Below are 12,771 nucleotides of genomic sequence, written 5' to 3'. Positions count from 1 at the left end.
AGGTCTTTGCCCATTTTCAATCAAATCATTTGTTTTTCTGGGGTCGACTCGTAGAAGTTCTTTATGTATTTATGATGTTAAGTAAAAGAAGTCAGACAGAGAATGATGAATACCGTGAGATTTTACTCCTACGTGTGATTTAAGAAACAGACCAAAGAAGAGACAAAGAAAGAAACAGACTTGACTACAGAGAGCGACCTGATCTGCAGAGCAGGGGTGAGTGGGGACAGGGGAGGTAGATAAAGGGGTGAGAGGCACAGAATTCCAGTACAAAGTAAGTAAGTCACGGGGTGAGAAGCCCGGCAGAGAGAGTGTAGTCGGCAGTTCTGGGCTAGTGTTTGCGACAGACGGTGACTCTGACGCGGGGAGCTGGGTGATGTGCGGACCGGTGGCATCGTGGCCCCCCCCCCCCCCCCGAAGCGAGCCCACTGCTGTGGCAGCCGTACTCCACGAGCAGGGAGGCAGCCGGACCCTGAGCCTCGCACCTGCACAGGGGCTGCAGGACCCCAGGAAACCCCCGGGTTCACTTCTCTCCCACAGGGACCCCACAGCCTTCAAGGCTCTTTCAAAGATAATAGGAGACATCAACAGTTCACCCATTGAAAACATCAAATTCTATGATTTTTTGTCAGATCAAATACTGAATTCAGAGACCTGTGTCTCCCCAATTTCAGCTGAGACAGAGTCTGATTTTGGACGACGGCCCTCCAGCCGTGCATACGCGGCGAGCTTGGGGTCCCGTGTCTGTGGGGGCTCATCTGCCCAGCTCTGTCCGTGCTCAGTCGCTGCTCGGGGGCTTTCTGCCATGCGGCTGCTGAAAGCCTGGGTCGGGACAGAGTGGGGCGCTGTGTGGGAGACAGAACCTCATCGTTCTGCAGGGAGCTATCTGGTGGCCTCACGGCGAGCCACCCGTGCCTGTCACCTCAGGGGCGAAGTTTGGGTTCGCGTTTCTGGTTGTGCTGGGGACTGAGTCCCAACACGTGGGAGAGAGACTAGAGCTGCTGTATTTGGCTTCTGACCAGTGAGCTTGAGGGTTAAACGTGAAATGAAACTTGTAGGCAAATAGGGTTATTAAATCTTTAAAGGCAAATTGCATTTTGCAGGATGTATGATGAAGAAATGGGCCTTACATCCAGTTTCGGGGAGAGTGCCGTGAGTGAGAACTCAGTGAAAATCACACATGTATTTTCCATCCTAAAGGCTCGGTGAGGTGGGGATCCCGGGACAAGGGTCGGGAGGTCGGGGGGAAGGGCCTGAGAAGACGCTGCGTCCAGCTCGCAGATGTGTTCAGGGAATTACTCACAAGGTCCCGGAGGACACAGGGACGTGTCCTCAGTGAGACCTTTTCTTAGTTCAGCTCTGTCTGTTGCCTGAATGCAGGACGTCCCGGCGAGGTCTGCTGTGAGTCTCAACGGTATAAGGAAGACATGACTGTTAATTTATGTGGCAGCAGTTTTGAGCGTTCCCAAAGCAAAGCTCACTTGTCTTAGAAGCTCCTGCTCGGCGAGTGTGTCCTGCGTGGCCTCCATGTCCGCTGGTGAGCCCACTGCCCGCCAATGCCGGGCGGCAGGGACACGTGTCTCCTTCTTCTCATCTCGCCGTCGGCAGATCGCCTCTGGTTAGGGACGACGGCTTCACAGACTGGTGTGTCCTGAAAGTGACACTTCCACGAAGCCTCGCAGGCGTGTGTAAAGTGGGCTGCTTGGGCTGTTCCGTAGGAAAGCAGATGGGATGTGGGACGTGGCGGGAGGCACGTGCGAGGCAAAGACTCACTGGTCCTAATTGTGCCGCCCTTGGCAGAGCTCCTAGTGAGATTTTTATTAGAACATTTATTTAGTTCAGTTGATATTTTTTCTCCATTTTTAAGAGGACGAGGAGAAACTGGAGGAGGCTTGGTGGAAATTTGTGGGAATTACTCATTCGCAGTAAAATAAGAACAAATAAAGACAAGTTAAGGAAGCAAAGGCTTTTTTTTTTTTTTTCAGTCTTAACACGCAGAGGAAAGACTCACAAAGGTCAGCTGGAAATTTGAAGTTACTTACAAGGAGGTGCTGGGCGCGTCCTCCGTTTATTAATACGTCCACAACTGAGTGAGAAAATGTGAGCGTTAAGGTCCCTCCTCAGCTAAGGCACGGAATGTGGAAAGGGACTTCCTGGGTGCCTGGCCGTGCCCGCAGCACCTGGAAAGGTCTAGCTCGTGCAAACCTGTGCACAAATGTGCAGTCACGGCATGCGGGAGGCCGAGGAGGCCGTGTCCTTCCCATCCTTCCAGGTGGACACTTAGGACTTGTGGGTTAGATGCCATGATCGCTCTGTCGCGAGCCTCGCAGCTACCTGGATGTGTCCCCTTGCTTTCCACGGCATGTCCCCTTGCGTCTCATGCGCGGCCGTCAGCTCTCTTCCCTGGTCAGGCCTCCGAGTGGCCTCCCGTGGGGCTCCAGTCCCTGGGCCACCTAGCTGCTGTGGGGGCAAGGAGGACATGGACCTGCCCTGCACTGCTGCTGGGGACAGGGCCCCTTGCTACCCAAAGAAGTCGAAGACGCCCGCACGTCCCAGAGGCGAGGCCCTTCCCTCTGCTCTCCACCAAGAGCCCCATGTCTCCATCCTACCGAAGCCTCTGCTCCAGAAAGGGAGGCCCGTGTGTCCTGAAGCCGACGCATGACGTCGAGGGGCTGCCCTCCACTGTGTCACAGGGACTGGCCATCCCTGGTGTCCACACTGTGGCTCTCAGGAAAGTGCGGTCCCTTAGGGCGCAAGTCATCTGACATCTGTCTCTCCCGTCCGAGAAGAGGGACAGTTTCCCAGCACCCCCGGTAGGGACGTGAGTATGTGCCGGGGAGTTTCGAGAGCAGCAAGTCCGGCCTCCTGGGAGCTGCCCGGCCACCGACTCCGCCTGCCTTGGTTTAAGTGCCCGCTGCCACCAACTCACGCTCCAGTGTGGGCTTCGAAGACGGGACCCCACGTTCTCAGGTTTGCGCCGGGCTCTGCCAGGGCGCTGGGTGTGACCTGTGTGGACACGCCTTATTCCATGTCGGGTCCCGAGGAGCTGGAGTCAGGAGTGACCGTGGCAGTAGTGGTTTCGGGAGACCACACTGAGGGAGAGAGAAGACGTGCACACAGTTCAGGGTTGTCTACCAGGCGCGTGGTTAGAAAGATAGGGTCGCCTTTTTTTTTTTTTCAAGTTTTAAATTTCTAAAGCTCAGTGTCTGAGCTGACTTCTCGCTCCCCAGCATGATCGCACAGTAAGTACCTTCGTTTCAGAACATCTAGGCGTTTACCACCACAGCCGAGCCCACAGAGCTGGCGGACCTGCCCCTGCCGCCGTGGGAACGCTCAGGGCGCACCTGCTCACGCAGACACCCGTGGCTTGGCTCCCATGCTCCTTCCAGAAGGAATCTTAGCTTTAACCCAGTTTAAACAAGTTCTTTAAAATGGTGGGGAGTCCCATCGATGGCACTAGTACGCACACTCCTGGTCGGTTTGGCCTCTGCTCCGTTGAAAGCCGGATTCTGCAGAAGGGAGAGGGGAGTAGGGTCAGACACGCATTCGTCATGGGACAGCGCCCGCCGGATTGGCTAACAGCATGAGCTCTATTTCAGAGACAGTTGGAGTGAGTGGGGAGGACACTCTGTTCTCAAACACCATTAAGTCATTTAAATTCAACTGTTGTCCTATGATAAGCAGTTTTGTCCTAAACAACCACTTTAAAAACCTTCCAAGTGTAGGGTACCCTGGAAAAAACAAATTCGTTTTAACTGGCTTACAACTCACTTTTATTAACGTTGGCGTCCCTCCTAGCTCATCTGGATTTATCTGGCCTGTGCCAGGACCCGATCACAGAGCTGACGCACTCCTTTCAGTAATCTGCTATGGGACGTGACGCGGGCCCAACGGGGGGTCTCGGTGCCTGTGTCTGCCACCAGGCTGTCCCCGTGACCCGTCCGCAGTAGGACCCAGCATCGGCCATGGCTGGAGAACCCCTGGTACCGCAGCTGCAGCTGGGCTCTTCCGTGCTCTGCATCTTGAGTCCCTTCGTGGGAACGGCCGGCCACCGGGGCTGGTCCCCACACCCCTTCCTGAACGCGTCCTGATCATTCTTCCCATGGGTCTCACTTCCTAGACGGGCTGCGGGCTCATCGAGGCCGGGTTCAGGGGTGCCAGGTATGCGGGCCTGGAGTAAAGGGGCTGCCGTGGGCTCCTGTCTGTCCCTCTTCACCAGGGAAGCCGTGTGGGCGCCGTCGACTCAGCTGTCTCCCACTTGGTCCTTCGCCACGTCTTGCAGCTCTTCTCCATATCCTCCTGGTTCTCCTGTTTTTAAACCCAGAACAGTCAGAGCCCCAAAATGGTGCTGGGCCTTCTCTGTTTTATATTGTTGTTATAACTGAGAATTCCTTTCTTTGCTAGCTTTGTGAGCAATGTTTGTGGGTGGCAATCCTGTTGCGCAGATGGCCCCGGGCCGGAGTCTGGGGACACAGAGACACTTAGGCCAAAGTCTCTAAACTCTGGGAGCCAAGAACGCAGTTTTATGGTTCCCCGACTGATGCTCTTAAACAAGACAGCAACATTATACACAATTAGGAAAATTAAGGAGATAGATGGGTACATGATAAAATTTCCCCTTAATGCCTGAAAATGTCATGGAATCCTCCTTAAAAGCTCCGTTCCAGGTTCTGGGCCAAGGTCAGGAACACTTCGCCCTTGCCCAAGTAGTGCTGCTGGAGTCAGGACTCTCTGGGGAGTGTCGTCGCGCTGACACGGAGCAGGGCTGGGGGGTCAGAGTGAAAAATCGCTTCTCTCTGAGCAATCGCGAAGGGAATGGACGCAGGCAGAATCCAGTCAAAGCTGGAGATTGGCCAGAACACAGGGTGATTACTTTTTAGAATTTAGGCCCAACTAATGAAAATGGCATGGCTGATGGTAGAAACGGAGCTACATTCTTCCTGATAACTTAATTCTTTAAGAATTTCAGTGGACAAACCGAGACCACAGCCCTCAGATACATAAGCCCTGTGTCAGGCTACTTGGACGCTCCCCGATGACCAGCGAGGGTAAGAAACTTTCAAAACCTCTTTTGTAATGAGTAACAGCAGGCCATGGAAACCTCTAGAATGTTTTCCCTGACACGATGATTTAATTTTATTCTTAGCTCTCTCCTGACTTGTCAAATCAAGAACAACTTTTCAGAAAAATCAATGGTTTCTCCCTCTGACAGAAAAGGATAAATGGACTGTTCCTTGGTTGTTAGGTAACTTCTAGAAATGCCTGAGATGCTTTTTTTGAGAGTGATTCCCAGCAGACTAGTTTTAAAACTTTGGGTTCCCATCCTGTCTTTTCTCTGCACTTTTGCTTATTACATTAAGGAACATCGTTGCAGTGTGTAATGCCCTGTTTCCAGCCGGGCACTGAGGCACCTCTCTCTGCTCAGAGCCGGACACTCAGAACCTGCCACGGAATGGCGCTGTGATCAGAGATTCCTTAAATTCAGGAAGTCCTAGATTTCCGATTTTTTTTTAATCTCCAGAAAAACAAGCATCTTCTGCTATAAAAGACCACTCTTGGTAGCATCCTTTGACGGGCACTTAGAAGTCCTGTTGAAGTCAATATTTGTAATAACCACTTGTTACTTATATGGGGTAAATTTGTTCATTCAAATGCAAGGGAATAACCATCTTTGTAATTTCTCTAATGGAGAAATTATTTTTGAAGCAAATGGAGGAATGAAATAGGTGTCAGACAAATAGATACCTGTGCATATCCCCATTCCCGGTGGCCCTCCCCTCTTTTTCTAGTCATTTATTGATATCACTTTTTGTTGTGAAGTGAACCAACTCTTCTGGCACATGCTGTTTTCCCAGAATGCACCAGGCCTAGAGTCGACTTATGCCTGACTTCTGACCACTTTACCTCAACTCGGTAGAAGGGAGCTGGTTACCCTGTCACAAGGGAGCTGAGCCAGAGTAGAGCTATGACCGCAGTCCTTGTGTTCCCACCATTAACTCCAAGTCCTTTCTGCTTTATGGTCATGTTTCTGACGTCAACACCTCTGCACGGTCTCCTTCTCGAGGAGCAGCTGACGTACAAAATGCCTTATGGGGGAAGCAGATGCTGTTGAACCTGGGACATATGGTCCATAAAGAGGGAAGTCGGATGTGGAAGGCCATTATTCCAGGGCTCATGAGAGCGCGTCCCTCCCCTCTGAGCACAGGACAAGTCCAGAAAGCAGGAACGGCTCGGGTTCTGTGCAAGAAGGAGCGTGCAGGCAGCCAGCCTTAGTAAACCCTGGGAAGAGCCATCTTTTTGGAAGCCCTTCTCTAGAGGTAAGGTTTTCATTTTCACAGCGTGTGCATCTGGATAGTGACTGAGCTCAATTTTTGCATAAATGAATACGGATTAAATGAGCCCTTTCATGATCTGCTGGCTCTTCCAACTGGGGCATTCCTATAGAATTCCTTAAACACACAAAGCCAGAGAAGCGTGATTTGTGAAGCAAACCGAGGTCACCATGCGATACTCTAAAAGGAGAAACAGGCTGAAGGTTTGGCAGGATTCAGATCAGGTCCTATTAAGGAGTTTGGACTGTATCCTGGACGAGTTTTGCAGAATTAATTTTTTATTTAAAAAATCACTGACAGGGTTGTGGCTGGTGAGTCAGAGGCACCTAAGACAGAGGAGCAAGGGCACCAGGAACCGAACAGCACTCGTGCTCATGGAGGTCAGCTGAGAACTCAGTGGACAACAGTGCAGACACTGTGCCCGTGTTCATTCATGCAGTCGTCACAATGGCCCGTGAGGAAAGGCCACATGAGTCTGTGCTTTGTAGATGAGCACAGTGTCATGAAGTACCTGAATCTGTAGCACGAGGACCTCAGCACAGTGACCCATGAGCACCGAGCCTCGCTCACGTGCAGCCAGACAGAATGACACACACACACTCACACACACACGTATTTGCAAGAATCTTACTGGAACGAGATGCTCTGTGATATGGCACTAGGATAAGGTGGGCGGCAGTGAATTCATTCTTTGATTCATTATTAAAGGAATCAAAATAAAACTATAATAAAGTTGTTGTCCCACAGCACGGAACACACATATACTGCCATCATCTCCCCATCATCGCCACCACCATCACCATCACCATCACCATCATCACCATCACCATCACCACCATCATTACCATCATCATCACCATCACCACCACCACCAGCACCATTTATCACCATCATGACCATCACCACCATCACCATCACCACCATCACCATCACCACCATCACCATCACCACCATCATCACCATCACCACCAGCACCACCAGCACCTCCAGCACCACCAGCACCATCACTACCATCACCACCACCGCCATCACCACCATCACCATCACCACCATCATTACCATCATCATCACCACCACCACCACCACCACCATCACCACCATCACCATCACCACCATCACCATCACCACCATCACCACCATCACCATCACCACCATCACCACCCACCATCACCACCATCACCATCACCACCATCACCACCATCACCACTATCGTCACCAGCACCACCATCATCAGCACCATCACTATCACCACCACCACAACTCCTACAAACACCAATTTTATGTCCGATGTGAATGAAGCTCAGTTTACCAAAATCAATGCAAATGATTTGAACTTTCCCCCCAGTTCTCCCACTTTGCATCACTGGGGCTCCTGTGTAGGGTTTGCTGCTAGAGATAGCGAGATACCTGGGACTCCCAGGCCACCCAGAACGCTAAGTGTCCTTGTGTGAGCTGTGATCTAGCCTTAGCTCTGGCTTATTTGGAAGGATGGTCTTGGAGGGCCTTAGACCAGGAGACCCACCTTTCCTCATGCCCATTCGGGTTCCGCCCAGCAGAGGTTACGGGGTGCTAGCACAATCCAGGCTCTGCTCTGAGGTGAGGACCTTCAGATCCAGAGAGGTCAGGTGACTTGTGCAAGGTCACCCAGCCAGTGTGGGGTGCCTCTTGAATCAGAGACCTGCTCTCGTCTGTATTATCGGGCTTCTGGTCTCCTTTCATCATGGCATTTGTGTTTGTGGTTATATTTTTTCTGGTCTTTCTTCTTTACCTCTTACAAGTAAATGGCACAGACTCAATGCGTAGGAAGCAATGAGCTGGCCCTGAGTTTGCCACTTGGTTCCATGTGCCCCCTCCCAGGAAGCTTTCTTTCCTTTTGAGTGTTGAGGGAGTACATCCAGCAAAGGCAGGCCGAGAGCTGAGCCCTCCTGGCCGTGGGCCCTGGGGCAGACGACTGTGACCGCATGATAAGCCCCCACCCCACCGCAAGGTGCAGCGGCCCACCCCCGCAGCTCCCCGGTCGGGGACGCCAGCTCGTGGGCGCAGGGAATGCAGACAGACAAGCTCTGGGTTTTCTCAGCGCGGAAGGCAAGCAGCCCTCTGAGCAGGGAGTGAGTTCTGTGTTTACACGTGTAATAGCCTGTCCAGGCCCTCTTGGATGCTGGAGTGAAGACATCGCTCTGACTTTCATAGTCTGTGGGCTTTGTTGAGACAAGAGCTCCTCACTGAGAACGGTAAAAATCAACAGTCTGCGACGTTGGTCATTGAGAAATCACCCAACAGCCGACCAGAGACGAGATCTGAGCACAGGAGAGGAAGCCCGTCACAGCCCAGAGTTGCACTGCTTGTGCTGCTCCGGGATAGAAGTCGAGTTCCGGAGGGAGAACGTCCTCAAGTGTAAGTGAGGTGAGCTGGGTTGGTCAGCGCAGGCCTGCCTTGTCTTGCCGGGGCTCGGAAGCTGGTGCCGGGCCGGCCACGACCACCTGGCTATGGAGGCCGCTGCCATGTGGGGCTCCATGATTGGCCCAGGTCATGATTCTGGGGTCCTGAGATCGAGTCCCGCATCAGGCTCCCTGCTCAGTGGGGAGCCGGCTTCTCCCTCTGCTGCTCCCCCTGCTTGTGCTCTCTCTCCCTGACAAATAAAGAAAAAAATCTTAAAAAGAAAAAAGAAGAATTCTTATTTTGCCTCTGCTTTTCTATCTTCAGAAAGAATCGGCCACGTGTGAGATTTCCGCATGGCTCGGGTCACTTGAAGTGGCCCAGGGACGTCTGGGACACAGCTGCATTTTTATGTGCATTCTGTTAAGAACCAGAATAGACACATTTTATCGAGCTTGGCCGTAACCTTCGCACAAACGTGCCTGTGGCCACTTGGGTTTCGTCTTTGTTGGCTGCGATTTTCTACGCCAGTCTCACCGTTCAGGACCATAAAAGGCAATGGTCCCTACTCTCTAATTATCGCCCATAAAGAAGGGCTACGGGTCAGTCATTCTAAAACTAAACATTGGCCTTTACTGGGTCTGGTTAGCGCTCCCGTAGCCGCCGACCTCGTTCTGTTACCTACACGTGTGTCTCTCGGCCGTCGTGGGTGGTTCCCCGGGGGGGCTCCAGGCCAAATCGGCGTCCTCACTGGGATTGGCTGAAGGACACCTTTGGCTACACCTGCTCACAGACCCTTTTCGGCTGGAAACACAGCCCTAGAGACTCAGGATCTCGATCCCCCAGTTCTGTGTGCTTGGGTGGGCCCCGGATGGCATTTGGAGAACCTTGGCTGGCCACCTCTGTGAGTGAAGGACATTCTTCTACCCAGTGTGTTATGGTTAGACTCCTAATTGATGTGATTCTCAAAGCAAACAGTTCCTCGTTTACCAACTTCAGAGAAGAGATGCATTCCAGGCCCCTGCGTTGGGAAGTAAACCATATTTATCAAAATCTGAGAAGACACAGCAAACGTGCAGGAGAGAAATAGACGCTGATCTTCATCTTTTTGCCCAGGGACTTTGGGCAAGCAGTGAGGTGAGTGTATGAGCAGCTGAGTGTCCTCTAGTAGGATCGGTGGGATTTGGGGCTGCAGGTGCAGGGGTCACACCCTGCGGAAGCCGTGTCATTAGTCAGGGCGTGGGCAGGGCTGCAGCCAGTCTCGCGGCACGGCTCACATGTTTGCTATAGGACAGGTTTCTCTTTGGGTTCAGTATCAGCAAGTGGCATTTTCTCTCCAACCTTCTGGTGGACGGTCCCTCTTCATGCAGCTCTGGACTCCGATGCGTGGCTGCGTCCTCACCAGATGTGTCTTCTGTGTATTAACCTGACTCTCGTTCCCACCGGCCTCCCATAGCTTTCCGTTTTCTCTGTCCTGATGTCCTCCTTCATTTGAACTTGGCTTGTCGTGCGATACGGGGCATGGACCCAGGAAGGCTGAGCGAGGCTCCCCAGGCCAGCAGTGGACACAGGTGCACCCAGACACCTTCGTTCCAAACTACATCCATCGGCACAGTCCTGCCAAGAGATCCCGCCTCCATCCGCCAACTTTCTTACATTTTAAAAGAGTAAAGATGGGCTGGTACAGAAGGAGACTGCCGAGAAGTCCTGGGAAGGACAGCTTCCCCGATGCGGCCGGCTGTGTTGCGATCCGTTGGCAGAGTGTTGAGGAGGGAGACGTGTGTCTTACTGCGAAGCCTGGGGTCGGCCAATGCTGGTCGTCATTCCGTGTGGTTGGACCTGAGCAAGGAGTCAGGTTACGGTGGATTCCGCCCCAGCTGATGGGTGCGCCTGTCGCCGCGAGTGTTCATGGGGGGCTCTGGCTCAAGGGCTGTGGTCCTTGTCCGAGGGGACGGCAGCGGGGGGCACTCAGGGGACGCCACCCTGTGTGCAGGTGTGGCTGTAACTGCCACCTCCCCCCTGCCCCGGGGGCCTCCTGCACAGCCATGAGGGGAGGGTGCACGTGGCCTGTTCAACCTCCGGCGCCATTGTATTGGGAAAACAAAGTGCCTACAAAAGTTTTTGGAGGCCAAACAATAAAATCCAGTTGCCCTGGGGGGAGAAGAGTTCGCCGTTCTGTGGCCGCCTCCCAAACGAAAATATTGGCTTGTAGGAAACAGTTCTGCCTTAACGTAATGCACCTGAGCACAAACAAACATCGGGACGCTGAGGGGAAGCACCCCGTTCCAGAGCGAAGCTGGTCCTGCTTCTGCACGCGGCATAGTCTGTGGCCATCTGCGGGCCGGGGGCGGAAATCTGCGGGGACACAATACACACTCGCAGTTTCAATATTGAGAAATGACTTGAGTGTGTAATTCAGAGAAACAGTGTTAAGTCTGAAAATGTGAAACCCGCGGCGTGGATCTGATGTAAGTTATCCTTTCTGTAAGCCCTCACCTCCTCACCATGTTTGTTCATCTGGCCGGGCTTCCAGAAGGTTCTCTGGCAGATCTGCAAGCTTCAAGCTGGACAGGCGGTGGGATCCCGCGGACTGATGCTGTCCGTCCTCTGAGAACGCCTGCCGAGCTCTCGGTCCCTCTGTCCGCACTGTCCTGCGCGGCCTGCCCACCAGGATGGTGCCCCTCCAGGCCACCCCAGGGTTTCAGACCAGTGGGAGGGGCAGAGCGTTAGCATCCCAACCTGGTGTGGTGGGGGTCCTGGGGGAAGCGGGCCCATCCCTGAGGGGCAGGTTGCTGGGGCCCAGGGAGCAGAGTCCCCGAAGTTCTCCTCCCTCAGCCTTGGTGGGGCGGCGGGGACGGCCGTGTCTGCACCGTCTTTCCTGGGACCAGGCGGTCGGGCTGGCAGGTGCTGAGTGCTCAGCCCGCAGCCTTGCTCGTACTCCAGACTCCAGAAGTCAGGGTGCAGAGGCACCCCTGTTCTCGGGCACCTTCCTGCTGCCTTCTCTCCATTTCTCCTGTCTGAGAGCCGAGATGGGGGGCCTGGTGACGGCTCCCCCAGGGCTCCATTCATCAGAGGTCCGTGCAAGGGTCCTCACGGGTGTCAGTGCCTGGGCTCCCTGATTCCAGTTAGATCCATGTCTGTGGCCTAGGAAACTGTAGCGCTGCTGGGACTACGATACACAGGTCACTCAGCTGGTTTCTGGGAGCGGGGGCTCCTGCTGGGCACATCGCTGTTTGTCTGTAAGACTCGGGATGCTGCAGCTCTGGGGACCCCGAGAGTCCTCAGGAGGTGGAGGCGATTGCTCAGCCCCTCTGGTGAGCAGATGCTCCGCTCCCTGGGCCACTCCTTGTGTGCACAGGGCTGGGGCTGGGCAGGGGTGCGTCAGGCGGGGGCTGCTCTCCTGCGTTCCGCCGCTTGAGGTGGTGCTTTCCAAAGCCCTCCTGAAGCGCAGGTGTTTCCCGCGTCTGTGACGCTGACCCGCACAGCAGCGACCCCCTTTCAAAGCGCAGTCGTTTGCTCGAAGCCCGCAGGGGACTCGGTGGCGGTCGGCTTTGGGAAGCAGGGCGTGCTGTGAGTCCGTGCCCGTCCTGCCGTGTCCGCACAGAAACCTCGTCGCTTGGGGTCCTCCGGCTCCGGCATCTGGACAGGCTCCGTGTCGGCGGATGGTCCTTTTCTTGTCCAGCGCAGCCTGTTTCCTCCAAGAGCCCCTCCTGGTCAGAGTCGTGTGGGGTAGAAAAATCCAAACACACGTAGCTTGATTTTCCAAACTGGACACAAAACCATCCTTGCGAGACTGCCCTGTGCACCAGGAAGGCTGGAAGCACCTGGTGCCCATCTCAGTCCTGGTAGGTAGACGGTGGCTGTGGGCATCGGGAGTTTAGGGCAGAGAGGTTGCGTCTGCCGAACGAGGCAGGGAGTGTTCCTGGGGAAGAGCCGTGTTGAGCGACTTCATTAAAGACGGAAAGAGCTGAGCTGGGCGGTGAGTGCACCGTGTTCGGGGAGCGACGTGAGCCCCTTGGCCAGTGAGGAGCACGTAGAAATCGGGGTTCATGTGGACCCGCCT

The 12,771-nt window shown here is 54.0% G+C and overlaps 1 protein-coding gene across 1 annotated transcript in view; it reads left to right on the top strand.

Annotated features, from left to right (window-relative positions):
• Window positions 1-12,771, top strand: part of LOC111158702 (SPARC related modular calcium binding 2) — a 177,009-nt gene that overhangs the window by 145,047 nt on the left and 19,191 nt on the right. The window lies entirely within an intron of this gene.

This window comes from Enhydra lutris, unplaced genomic scaffold (genome assembly GCF_002288905.1).
Source record: "Enhydra lutris kenyoni isolate GAN:26980312 unplaced genomic scaffold, ASM228890v2 scaffoldscaffold62, whole genome shotgun sequence".
Taxonomy (NCBI): domain Eukaryota; kingdom Metazoa; phylum Chordata; class Mammalia; order Carnivora; family Mustelidae; genus Enhydra; species Enhydra lutris.
The sequence above is the reverse complement of the archived record's forward strand: the minus strand, read 5'-3'. Positions and strand labels throughout refer to the sequence as shown.